The sequence below is a fragment of the Hibiscus syriacus genome, unplaced genomic scaffold (genome assembly GCF_006381635.1).
Source record: "Hibiscus syriacus cultivar Baekdansim isolate YM2019G1 unplaced genomic scaffold, ASM638163v2 tig00110694_pilon, whole genome shotgun sequence".
Lineage (NCBI taxonomy): Eukaryota > Viridiplantae > Streptophyta > Magnoliopsida > Malvales > Malvaceae > Hibiscus > Hibiscus syriacus.
In genome coordinates this window covers 2,599,194-2,612,261 of record NW_024062828.1, presented here as the reverse complement: position 1 = coordinate 2,612,261, position 13,068 = coordinate 2,599,194, and the positions used below count along the sequence as shown (strand labels likewise).

Below are 13,068 nucleotides of genomic sequence, written 5' to 3'. Positions count from 1 at the left end.
ATCATGATCCCCACGAGGTCCAATTTTAACAATGCACTGTTATGGGTACTCGTAGCTATATTTGTGCCCAAATCTCCTAATCTTGAATGCTCTCATTCTGGTTTTACTAAACAACGGTCTTGTTTCGTAACTTGAGGGATTCTCTTCATGTGGTCCCAAACTTAAGAAGTAATCAATCATTCGGACGAAAATGTCTGAGATATGTGCCTCTTCTAAATGAGGTGACCATTTTCTGGATTTGGAGGGATCTAGTCGGATAGAGTGGTATAAATCGCTTGGTAATTCATTCCAGGCCGAAACAGTGGTTTATCATCTTTCGGTCTTAAGAGACATATTCCCCAGGGGTATCAATGTTCTGTCTCTTTTCTCTAGGATCGATGGTGCAGAGGTTGCCCTCTACCAGCTCGGCATACCTTTGAAGGCAAATGTGTAAGAACTGAATAATGATCAGTTGGAGCAATTAATGAGTAGATTTAGCGGATTCGACCTTGTTATCGGTGGCATCCCATATAACAACCTTATTGGAACAAATAAACATCATCTGAATGGACTCGAGGATTTTTGTTTTCAAGAATGTGAAAGGCTTCATCATTCTGGCCTTGCTTGTTCTTTTTCTCCAATAGAGGTAGAATAGGCAATCAACTTGCTTCAAGATCCTTTCTCATTTGAGACTGTCCTGTTTGAAAATGTTTTTTCTCTTTTCATTATCAAAGAATGAAAATTTTTTGTAAAATATTGCCAATTACAGGTTCACAATTGAATCAAATCATAAAACATGAGTTTAATAAATATCAAATAAATCAACTACACTTTTAAATCAAAAAATCATAGTCCTATGGCAAATGTCAAAATTATTGACTGATTTAAGGTGTAGGTTGATTCTGGTAAAGTAAGGTCTCTCATGTTGGTCCAGCATATTTGTCTCTTTGAGCTTCCATTAACTTGAAGAAATGGTTATTTTGCTCATCTTATAGAGATACTTCTTGATTCCAGAATCTCAGGAACGTCTTTGGGATGTGCAGTGCTTCATCAAGAGCTTAAGATCGTCTCTTATGTCGTTGTTGCACCATTCAATATTCGAGCTGCCTTTTCAGGTTTTCTACTCGAATCCTCCTTTGGTTTCAAGATGTTATTTAAAATTTACATCTTGAACCCCCCTTTTATCATTTTTCATATCATGCATTAAAATTTTTGAAAAGTAAATTTTGCAAATAAAAATCAATCCTGAGAGGCAGAATGAAATCTTAAGATAGTCTCTTTCTCTAAGAAATCCATGTATGATTAGAATGGACTTTTCAGGTACGTAATGTAGGCCAAGGCTCATGGTTATGAAAGAAAGGGATAAAAGGCCCAAACAAGTGTTTAAAGGTAATTGAACCATGGATCAATTCATTCTGATGCCTTCAATCTTACCTTTCTTGACTTGGATCTGCTTTGCTACTTGTCTTTCATCATTTCTTTTTCTGGATCTCTCTAGATTACCAATTTTTGGGTTCATTTCCATTTTATTGTATCTACAGCATTTCTTACGCTTCTTGTTGAATATGAATCTTTGAACTGATTGTACTTGATCAAATTTGTAGCTTGAGGCTCAATGAGTCATCCATCTTGATTCAATTTCTTTTCTTTTTTTCTTTTTCTTTTCTTTATTTTTCTTTATTTTTCTTTTTTTCCTGATGAATGAATATGTGACTTCAATTGCTTTGAGAACCTCATTTTCCTTTTGTATTTCAAAAATTCTTCTGTTATTCTTGACTGGATTGGTCATCAATTCGACCTACTTTGTAGTTCAAAAATATCTTTATTTCATGGAGATTTGCCTTCGTAATAAAGCTGGATTGACAATCTTTATTCTTGTGAGTAGATATCCTTCACTTTGCCCCTCAATGTGGAGGGTGATCCTTGGTTAGGGTTGAATCATAAGAAAAATAATTCAAGCTCAAATGTGGACAACAAAGGATATATTTTTCTCCTTTTGAGAAGGGATAAATGAAAAAAAATGTCGTTCAACATTTCATACATAGAAGTTTTTGTAAAAAGAAGTATCCCCAGGGGGATGAATATTCAAGACTAACTTTATTTACATGAAAACAATGTAATTAATGTATGATATAATTATTCAAATCAATCCATCTTTTTTTCTTGCTTCAAGTATGCCCCAATTACACAAAATTCTATTTGATAAGTTGGTCCATGATGCCTCGTCTCGTCTCTTCTTGCAGGAAGATTCACGGATAATTGAAAGTTTGGTTCTTTTGAGGTCTTTTGGTTTCACCAGTAAAAAATGATGATTTTGTATTTGGAAGGACAAAGGTGTGACTTTTGAAGTCATGTATATGGTGTAATGCTATAAACCAATCAACTCCACCCGAAAAGGTAAACATCTGGATTTGGTGTCTCAGAAACATGTAGAGTCAGATAAATGTAGTGTCAGGATTTGGTTTTGGTAAGGGTCAAAAATAGATCATGTAATTGTATTATGGCATTGCATGGGATATGAAAGATATAATTTTACCACTTGCCAAAGATCTATAACTCTTAAAAAATCAAAATAATATTTAATTTACTTGATACTCAAAAACTTCAAGATTAAAATTTGATTCTTTGCTCATAACCATAAAAGTAACACAAATTTATTTATTGCACAAAAAGCGGAGAAAGGAACAAAAACAAATTCAAACAAGATGCTGAAAATAGAAAGTACTACATGGTAGATAACACTTCCACTTGTTTATGCATCATTACTCCTCTAATGTTGGGTGTGTAATAGGATAAGGGTCGTTGTCCTCATTTGCCCCCCATTTCTTGATCATTTCTCTTATATGGGCTCGTTTGAATGATTCCTCATATGTACCAATCTCTATTTTTTTTAGCAGTTTTGTGGTCAGATCTCATCTCCTCATTTATCAATTGGAAGTTGGGCTCAAAACAATTCTTATTAGTGACAATAGCTTTGTCCTGGTTCTGAACACCTATTTCAGCTTTGATTGGCGTAGTATTTATCATGTTCTCTAAACTGCCCAAAATTTCATATGTCCTCAGGAAGTCTGATATAGGTGTTTGAGACATTTTCATGGTGGCATCTTCCCAATTTATCTTTAAACCTATGGGCCAATCTCATATTACATTTATGGGAGCCTTTTAGCTTTGATTTCCTTTCTCGTTTTCTTGCGCCCGATATTCTTCGCATGATTTGATCACATTAGTCTCTCTTGAGGCAACGATTTCTGAGCATTGAACTTTACCCCCTTTTTTTCCTTGCATTTTTTAATTGCTTGCTCTAAAGGATCATGAACATTTCCCTCAAGGTTACTAGGAACCTTAGCTGAACATTATGGATTTCCAGTCTGGTTTATCCAATGAACCTCTTTATAGGTCCACTTTTCATTTGGAGGCCACTGTGGCTGAACATATCGTGGAGTAGTTAATCCGGCTGAGAGCATTTTTAAATGAAATTTTTCACTCAAACAGTGGAAGGGAGGAAATTGAAAACCTTGCATCTTCTTTTTCTTCTTGATCAGTCTATAAGGTTTGGTACCATGTTTAACTTAATAAGACCTCACTGTATTAACCTCAGTTTCTTTCATGACGTTAGTATTGTCAGAGCCTCTTATATTGCCATTCTTGATAGTTATTTCGATCATTTCTCCACTCATGATGATGTCAGAGAAATTATTAGTGGTAGCTCCTATCATGTGATTAATATAGGGAAATTTTAATGTACTGATGAACAAAGTAGTGAACTCCCTTTCAGTCAATAGTGGATGCACTTGAAAAAGCAACATCCCTCCATCGTTGTGAATATTGTCGAAAGCTTTCATTGCACTTCATATTCATGTTTTGCAACATTGTTCGATGAGGGGCCATATGAACCATGTGCTTGTATCGACCCAAAAAGGCATGAGCTAAGTCTTTCCAAGAACGTATTTGAGTACGTTTTAGCTGATTATACCATTTGGATGCAGACCCAGATAAACTGTCTTGGAAACAGTGGATCAACAACTTTTCATTCTCCACATAGACAGTCATGCGACGAAAGTACATGGTGATATGAGATGAAGGGCATGTGGTCCCATTATACTTCTCGAAATCTGGAACCTTGAACTTTGGTGGGATAACCAGGTCGGGGACCAAACTTAGCTCTTTGGCGTCAAAACCATAAAATGACTCAGCCGTCTCTCTAGATTTTATCACCTCTTCTATATTTTTCAATCGTTGGATGACTTTTTTTCTTCTCAACTAATTCATTGGAGTCAAGGACCTTATTATCATTACAAAATTCATATGGCTTCAATCCAGAAGCAGTAGGATAATAAGTGGGGAACGAAGCTCCAACCTGATATTGTGGGTTCTTAATAGTGAAATGAACTGGTGATTGGATTTCCTGATGTACAGAGGTATGCTCAGGAATGTGAACAGGTGTAATACCCAGAGGCTTTGTGGGGTTTTCAACAAGACTCTTTCCAGTGGTCAAATGCTTCCCAGTCATTTCTTTCATATTATTCAGTAGATCAATTTGAGAATTTGCAATATTAGCTTCAATTTGTGCCAACTTGCTCCTCAATTCTTCCTGCATCTCTTTTTGCTCTATCTCAAATTTGGCTAGCCTATCCTCAGTTTATTTAGACATTTTTCTTGTGTCGTGCTGAGCGTTCTTGCTACAAGGAATAACCAAGATTACTTCGGGTTGAAATCCTTATTTTAATGAATGAATGTTTTAATGCATGATGTAAGTTTGAAACTATAGATCTAACTATGCAAAGATGCAAATGAAAAAATGAAAAGGTAAATACAAACATAAAAATGCAAAAATGCGAATGCAAATGAAAATGAAAATGAAAATGCAATGAAAACGTAAAAGTACGAATGCAAAGTGAAAATGCAAATGCAACGAAGGTGTTAATCAAGAGTGATCATCTTTAAAACAGATTTGATTGAACACAAAAGTTTTGGTACATCAAACAAAACTTTACATATATGGGATAGCTTTCACTCCTAACTTCTCTAAAGCCAAGTTTGTTTCCCTTCCTGCTCAAAAGTTGAGTTCTCAATCTGCTTCAATTCCTTGTAAAGTCAGCTAAGTTTATCAATTTATGAGCCATATTGCATCTTTTTCCATGACATTGTCTTTTTCCTTCATCTTCTATGTCAACTGTCAGATTTGTAGGCAATGTTGCTCATTCTCCCTTGTGAGGGAATATTTATGGTTACAGATTTCTTGGACAATATCTTCATGTGTGTTATAGCTCTTTTTCAGTTTGGTGACCCCTGTTATCCACTCTTTTGGGGTGTTTCCTATGCCAATATTTTGAAAGGCTTGACTAATCCTTTGGAAATCCTCGCACATCGTGCTCATCTTTGTACTTAACTTCTTGTTTTCATCCTTCAAATAACATGCTTGAGCTTCATAAAAACCTCCTTTATTCTGAATACTCCTATTGATACTCTTACCATAAAATGCTTTTGGTATCAATCTAACAAGATCTTTGTGGAATACTTTCGGTATCAATCTAACAAGATATTTGTGTGCATAGCTCTTCTCTATCCTCAGAGTTCCTTCAGGATGCCATTCCCTAGTTGCGTCATGGTTTGCTTGACCATAAAACTTTTTGTCCATTTATGAATTCTTTCCAATTTGATGTCCACTCTCAAGAGTCAACACCTTCTGGTTATGTCATGATCATGCAATGCAAGCACAAGAAATCAATATAAACAAATTAGAGCAAAATACAATGCATAAAAAAATAAAAAAATAAAAAAATAAAAAAATAAAATGGTTAGTACCAATTAATGGAAAGAAAAAATTCTATTTATCAAGGTATAAATCCTAACCTCATGCTTTCTAGTTCCATGCTTTGTTTGGAAAAATTAACCTAACTGCATGATTTCTAGTTCGCAAGTATTTATTTAGGATAAAGAAAAAAAATCAAATAAATTAAAAAAAGTTAGAACTTATTTCTCCTTTGTGTACACCTATTTTGGATAAAATTTCGACATGGTTTTAGATAGGAGAATTTCTAGGGTTTTTGGTTCTAAGAGTAAGGTACTCAAACTGTCCTTGTTGGTGCCCCCTTGGGCTGCCAAACCCTCAATCTTGGTCCATTACAGACTTAAGCGGATCAAGTTCAATTCGAGGGGACACATTTCTCTATGCCTGACACGGAGAATAAATTCTCACGAAGATATAGAGCCTATGAACCCCGAAATTTGCTAGGTCTGACACGGAGAATAAATTCTCATGAAGACGTCGCTTTCACTCCCACTTAAAAGGGAAAAGAGCTCGAGTATAGAGGTTATGTTTATGCAATGCAAGTGTTGTGTGTGAGGGGAAATTTTCACACAAAAGTTAATATCTAAAAATACAAACATAAATATACAAGGGTATAAAATAAATTGAAAGAAATCAAAAGAATCATAAATTAAATAAAATTGGATTCTCAATTTCTAATTATAGAGACAATGTATAATCGACTTAGGTTGACCAGGGTCCCCAGCGGAGTCGCCAAGCTGTCGTAACCGGTTTTCGCCCGGTACGAATTTTTACTTGGCGGGAAAAATAATGTGGATAAATAAATGGTATTTTTAAAGAAATATTTTGGAGTCTCCATCGTCCTTTTGGGTTAGGTAGGTCGAATACATAAAAATCATCTTTTAAAAGAGTTTTTAAGAAAACATCAGTTAAAAGATAAATCGGTCTGCGTTTAACCAAAAAATCGTTCTTTTTAATAATAAAAAGGGATTCGTGGTCGGTTACGTTTGGGGAAGGATTAGCACCCCCACAACACCCAAAATTGGTCCCTGTCGATTATATATTGTCTCTAATAATAGAATTTAAGAATTCGAATATAAATTTAATTTATGATCTTTACATATTCAATTGGATAATAATAAGGAAGAAAAATATTAAAATAATTTTTATAAATTATAAATAAAGTATTTATTTATTTCAAAATATTAGAAAATGACTTCTAGTTGCTTTAAGACAATCCATTTCTTTAATATTAATAAATAAATAAATATTAATAAGAATATAATATTTTTTCTTAAAAATAATAAAAATGAAGTATATATATATATATATTTATTTATTTATTTATTTATTTATTTATAAGCATGATATTTATTTATTTTTAAAATACCATAATAGGACGTCTAGTTATTTTAAGACCGCCATTTCTTAATATTTAAAAATAAATAAATATTATTATTTAATTAATTTTAAAATTAATTAAATAATACTTATTAATCTTTCATATATATATACACACACATATTAATATGACTAAAATTAAATAAATATAAAATGAAGAAAAATATAATAATTTGAAAAATAACTATATATTTATTTGTTTTATAAATAAAATATTTATTTATTTAAAAATATCAGAATATAACTTCTAGTTAATTTAGGACAGTGCTATCTTAATATAAATAAATATTATTATTTAATTAAATATATTTTTATATGCTAAAATAAATAATATTTAAAGTATTAAATTAAAAATATAATAACAAAAATAAATTGTAATTAAATAGTGAATGAAATAAATAAATTTAAAACAATTGTATAAACACACTTAACGTTATATTAATAATAAAATACCATGTATAAATATAAGGAAAGCAATCTTTGCAAATAAATAGAATAAATACTAAAAGAAATTTATATTTTTATAAATAGCTATATAATAAAGTCAAATAGTATTAATGTATGTTATGATTTAAAATGGACGGAATGGAAAGTAAATTTAAGATGCAAAGAAAATTAAAGTAAGAAAAAAATAAAGTAAAAGATAAAAACATCAAGATTACAAGTAATTACGGAAAATGAAACATTAAACGTGAATTAATCTTTCATGAATAGCTAATTGACAACAAATTTGGGAAAGTATTTAAATAAAAAATAATTGAAATTAAAGCAAATAAATCATATTCATAAATATATAAAATTCATAGTCAAAATTGAGAATTATAAAAATTAGTGATTAATTTATAAAATATCAAAATTAATGGACATAATTAATAATATCATAAAATATAAATATTAACACTGTAATTTAGCCATAAAAAATTAATACAGATTAAAATAAAAATTACTAAAACTATAAGGGACTAAATAGGTTGTTTTACCCTAAATATTTATTAATACTAAATAGTGACTAAAATATAATAAAATAAAACTTGAAGACAAAATTAAAACTTCACAGATATTGATTTCAGTGATCAAAACATAACATTTACAAACTATAAATGACTGTGGAAAATATTTTACTATTTATAGAAATTATGCATGGGGTCCTTCCCCAAAACGACGTCGTTTTATGGAGGGATTTAAATATCCCCAAACCGGCCTAAAATGGCTATCACTCTTCTTTTTTTTTTTTTTTGCTTCTCTCTCATTAGAGATAAAAGCTCTCATTCTCTCTATTTTCCCCCGCCGGAGGGAAGGTCGACCAACGGCAACCACCGTACCCCGGTGATTCAGGCCACCGCCAACGGTGGTCGGCGACCAGAAAACATACCGAATTGAAGCTCTCCAAATCCACAACCCAAATGCAACCTTATTTACCCCTAAAAAACCCTTAATCGTTATAGATCTAAAAATAAAACGTATACTTTACCTTCGGTTATCTAAGTTTTCGGTGACGTTTGGCTTTCCTCGGTAGTAAGTCTCTTCCTCTCTTCTCTTTTTTTCTTTCGATTTACTGTTGTGGGTTGTTTTTTTTGTTCGTTGTTGCTTGCTGCCGTGTTCCTGGTTTTGGTTGTTGTTCGTTCGGTGTTGCTGTTGATTCTCGTTGCTATCGTTGTTTCTTCTTTTGCAGGTTCGGTGGCCTTATTTATAGGCCACCACTAACGCCATTCGGACCGGCCACAAAGAGTGACCCTAGATGAGTCACCAAACTATGGTGGTGACTCACCATAGAGTTGTAATGTGGGCGGTCGGCGTGGTACTTCTAGAGGCTTCGGTGAGGCATCGTGGCAGCGGGGCGTCAGCAGCTGGGGCGATTGCGTGGTAGCAGAGGAGGCGGCGACGTGGCCTTAGGGTTAACCCTAGGGCTCTTTCTGGCATATCTGTGGACCGTTGGATTAAGGCCAGATCCAACGGTTGAGAAGAAAGGCAACTGGGAGATGATGATGAAACCCTAGATTGGGTTTAGGGTTTTTGTTGGGCTTCCAGATCTGGGCCTCCATGTTTGGGCTCCGGATTAATAATTTGGGCTCCATATTGTGTTTTTATTTATTTTGGGCCTGTAATAATAATAATAATAATATTAATATTAATAATATTAACATTATTATTAATAATAATAACATTAGTAATAATAATATTATTATTATAATAATGATAATAATAATAAATAAATAATAATAATAACAAATAAATAAATAAACAAATGGGCAAAAAACTAATGTCTACACAGCCCTTCTTGTTGTGGTACTCTTCGGTGCTGCTATGGTCATTGGTGATGGTGTGCTCACTCCAGCAGTAGCAGGTAGAATTAACATGACTAACTGAAGATGAATATTACAAATGATTAAGTTATTACCTTTGTGGCTGTGCGTTTTAAAGTTCTAATACTTTTACTTTCCTGGAATTTCCTCTTGAGTCTTGAACATATTTGGCGCATAGGACTATTAAGGAAAAAATAAATATAAGCTAGCTTTTATCATGTTAATATGATTGTGGATGAAAGTTCTCAGCTTGAGAAGAAATTCAATGAAGAGCTCTGCTGATATTTTGCATATGAATAAAACAAGAGATTTCTATGAAAACCTTTGCTGGTACTTCATCTTTTATAGACACAGTTCAACAACAAGTTGATCCAAAACTAGAGTTTTTGGTTGAGCGAATCCTTTTCCTTGAAGTTGCTTGTCTGAACCATTTGCTAGACCACGCAATCATGTGGCAACTTCGCATGTCGTATTAGAATTTTTACAAAATAACAACTATGTTGAACGATTCAATGTGCCTATTTCTCGATTGGATTTAGTTGACCTCCAATGATTTAGTTATGAGGACCCATCATCAGAAATACTTTCACGACCATAGCAGTGCAATTGTGGATTTCCATATTTGCTCTTTTGTCAAGCGGTTGGATGAATCCTCCTGCCTATAGTATATATTGTTTGCGGTTTTGCTGTTTGACAATTTCAGATTCTGATATTCCAATGATTTTGTTGCTGTACTTGTGCCTTTTCATCCTTAATTGTCTGTGTTAATGATTTCTCCCTCTCAATGGTTAAGGGGTTAAATGTTTTTGCATTTGCAGTTCTTTCATCAGTTTCTGGGCTTCAAGTTACTGAAAAAAATTAACTAGTGGTAATTCAACTCTCAATTTTGGTCTTCTTTTCCTCTATTGTTTCTATTAGATTTTTTATTCACGATTTCTCACGATATGTTTTTTTCCCATATGGCTTAAAAACTTGGCTTTATTTTTGAACTTAGGTGCACTTGTCGTGCTTGCTTGTGTCATATTGGTCGGCCTATTTGCTCTGCAACATGTTGGTATGCACAGGGTAGCTTTTCTGTTTGCGCCGATCGTGATCATCCGGCTGATTTCAATTTTTTCCATTGGCTTGTACAACATAATACATTGGAACCCTAAGATTGTTCATGCAATTTCTCCGTATTATATTATTTCGGAACCGTCTTTCGGGTGGCCCTAGAATTGGGCTTCGACTTGGATTAAATGATTTGGAGTCCTCACCGACCACTTTAAAATGAATTTAGGTGGGTTGGACACCATCTTACATTATCTGCGTTGTACCAAAAACGTTTCAGGTTCGGGAGTCAGTTACGGTCAATGAAGGATTAGCACCCTTGAACCGCCCTTTCGGTACCAATTAATTTGTCGGTTGTCTATAATTAAAAAAATTGAAAATTTAAATTGAAATTTAAAAATTCGGTTCGAATTGCTTACCTTTGGTCGATTAGAATTTTTCTAAAAAAAGGGTCAAAAAATGTTAGAGAAAAAAAACTAGTAAATAAATATTAAGTAATTCCAAGAACAAAACAAAAGAGAAATAATAATAAATAAATAAATATAACACCAAAATAATAAATCAAAGAAAGAATAAATAAATAAATGAATAAAAAAGTCAAAAAGGGAAAAAGAATTTTGAATAAATAAAAAATTAAAGAGGGTAAAAAAAAGGAAAATCAAAATAAAAGGAATAAAAAGAATGAATAAAACAAAAACGTTAAATATTAAAGAATAAAAGAAAAAATGTTATGAAAATAACAAAAAGAAAAAAAAAGGAAAAATAATAATAAACAAAAAAAGGACCAAAATGAAGAAATAATAAATCTGAGATCCAAATTAAAGCATTGAATTCAATGACCAAAATATACGAGATGTAGCTTACAGGAACCGCATGTGTAGTTTGCCCACATGAGAAATCACGCAAATGCCCCCTACTGAAACTACGTTGTTTCACTAATTGTATAAAAAGCCCATATGAGAGGCATATATAACTCAACTCTCATTTTGCTCTCCCCCTCTCTCCACAAGAAAATGCTCTCACTTCTCTCTATAGCCATCCCCACCGATGGGAAGTCGGCCGCCCATTGTCGCCGTCCACAGTCACCGATGGCCGAAAAAACTTAAACCCCGCAAAACACTCCTCTCCAAACCGTGAACCTGAATCCGCCCCCTAAATCACCAAAACCAAACGCAGTAAACATAGATCTAAAAAAACTTTCGGCACCTACCCTTCTCTGGCGACCTTTCCGCTTCCGATGGCCCTTCGTGGCTTAGATCAGGGCTTCCTGCTTTTGTTTTTGATACTTGGCTGATGTTTGGTTTATTTTGCGTTTCTCTGATTTGTGTATAATGTTGTATGTTGGGATTTTTTTTGCCGTTGGTTTGTTGTGGTTTCGTGGTCTCACTGCTTTGTTCTCGTGGCTCACTGTTGATGACGTTCCATGGTTCTTTTGTCTATGTGATAGTTGGCTTACTGTGTTTTTTGTGTCCTTCGTTGATGGTCCTCGGTTTTCTATGTTTCAGGGTATTTATACCCTCTCGGCTGGTGAACGTTACCGAACCTCAAAAAATGGGTCAGTCCCATTTGGTGGCTCGATTTTCGGTCTGTGGGAGACTGGGTTGTTGTGACTCGATTCTTGCGAGATTTCAGGCTTCGAGCACCGGGGATCCTGGTTGGTGGACGTTTGGCCGTTATGCGCATGACTCCTCCCATGCGATGCTTCTCTGCTTGGATGAGTAAGCCCTAATTTAGGGGCTGGGCTAGGTTAGGCCCAACCCTAATTGGGTATCTAGACCCGCATACATTACCTCAACTTTGGACCTAAAAAGAAAAAGAAAAATGACAAGTAAATAAAATAAAATAATAATAATAATAATAATAATATAATAACATATATATATAGTATAAAAAAATTTATTTTAAAACTACATAATATATATAAAAATATTTACAAAATCATATATTATATATATTTTAAAATGTTTTCAAAACTATATATTATATATAATTTTCAAAATGTTTTTAAAAAAACTATATATTATATATTTTCAAAATGATTTTTTTAAAAACTATATATATATATATATTATTTTCTAAAATGTTTTAAAAACCATATATTGTATACGCATTTTCAAAAACCATTTGCAAACTATATAATATATAAATATATATATATATACATGTATAAAAATATGGACGAAAATTAGTGTCTACAGCTGCCCCTCTTTGTCCTTTTTCGTGGAACGAAAAACAGGACAAAGATAAAAAGACACAAATTTGCGTTCAGTGGAGTTGAAGAATAACTCCTTGTCGAATTGGGTTGCGGATGGCTCCTCCGTCGCGAAGTCGAGTCCATCTCGAAATGATATAGAATTGAAGCCGCAGTTCAGGATTTGAATCGGGATGTGACTTTTCGTTGCACTTCGGTCGTCTCCTTGGTTTAAAGACCTTGGTTGGAAATTCGACTGGAAAATAATTCTTTGACTCCACCATGTAGTTGATAGGCCCTCGAGCTGAATGAAACTGAACTCGAAATGTCTTCGTTGACAGATAGCTTTTCTCGACTTAAGCTATGCTGCCGGA

The 13,068-nt window shown here is 33.5% G+C and overlaps 1 long non-coding RNA gene across 1 annotated transcript; it reads left to right on the top strand.

The window, feature by feature from the left end:
• Window positions 1-9,399: 9,399 nt before the first annotated feature.
• Window positions 9,400-10,634, top strand: LOC120138484. The gene is made up of 3 exons (XR_005517541.1): window positions 9,400-9,494; window positions 10,272-10,321; window positions 10,448-10,634. It is a non-coding gene; the product is annotated as an uncharacterized LOC120138484 (long non-coding RNA).
• Window positions 10,635-13,068: the final 2,434 nt, after the last annotated feature.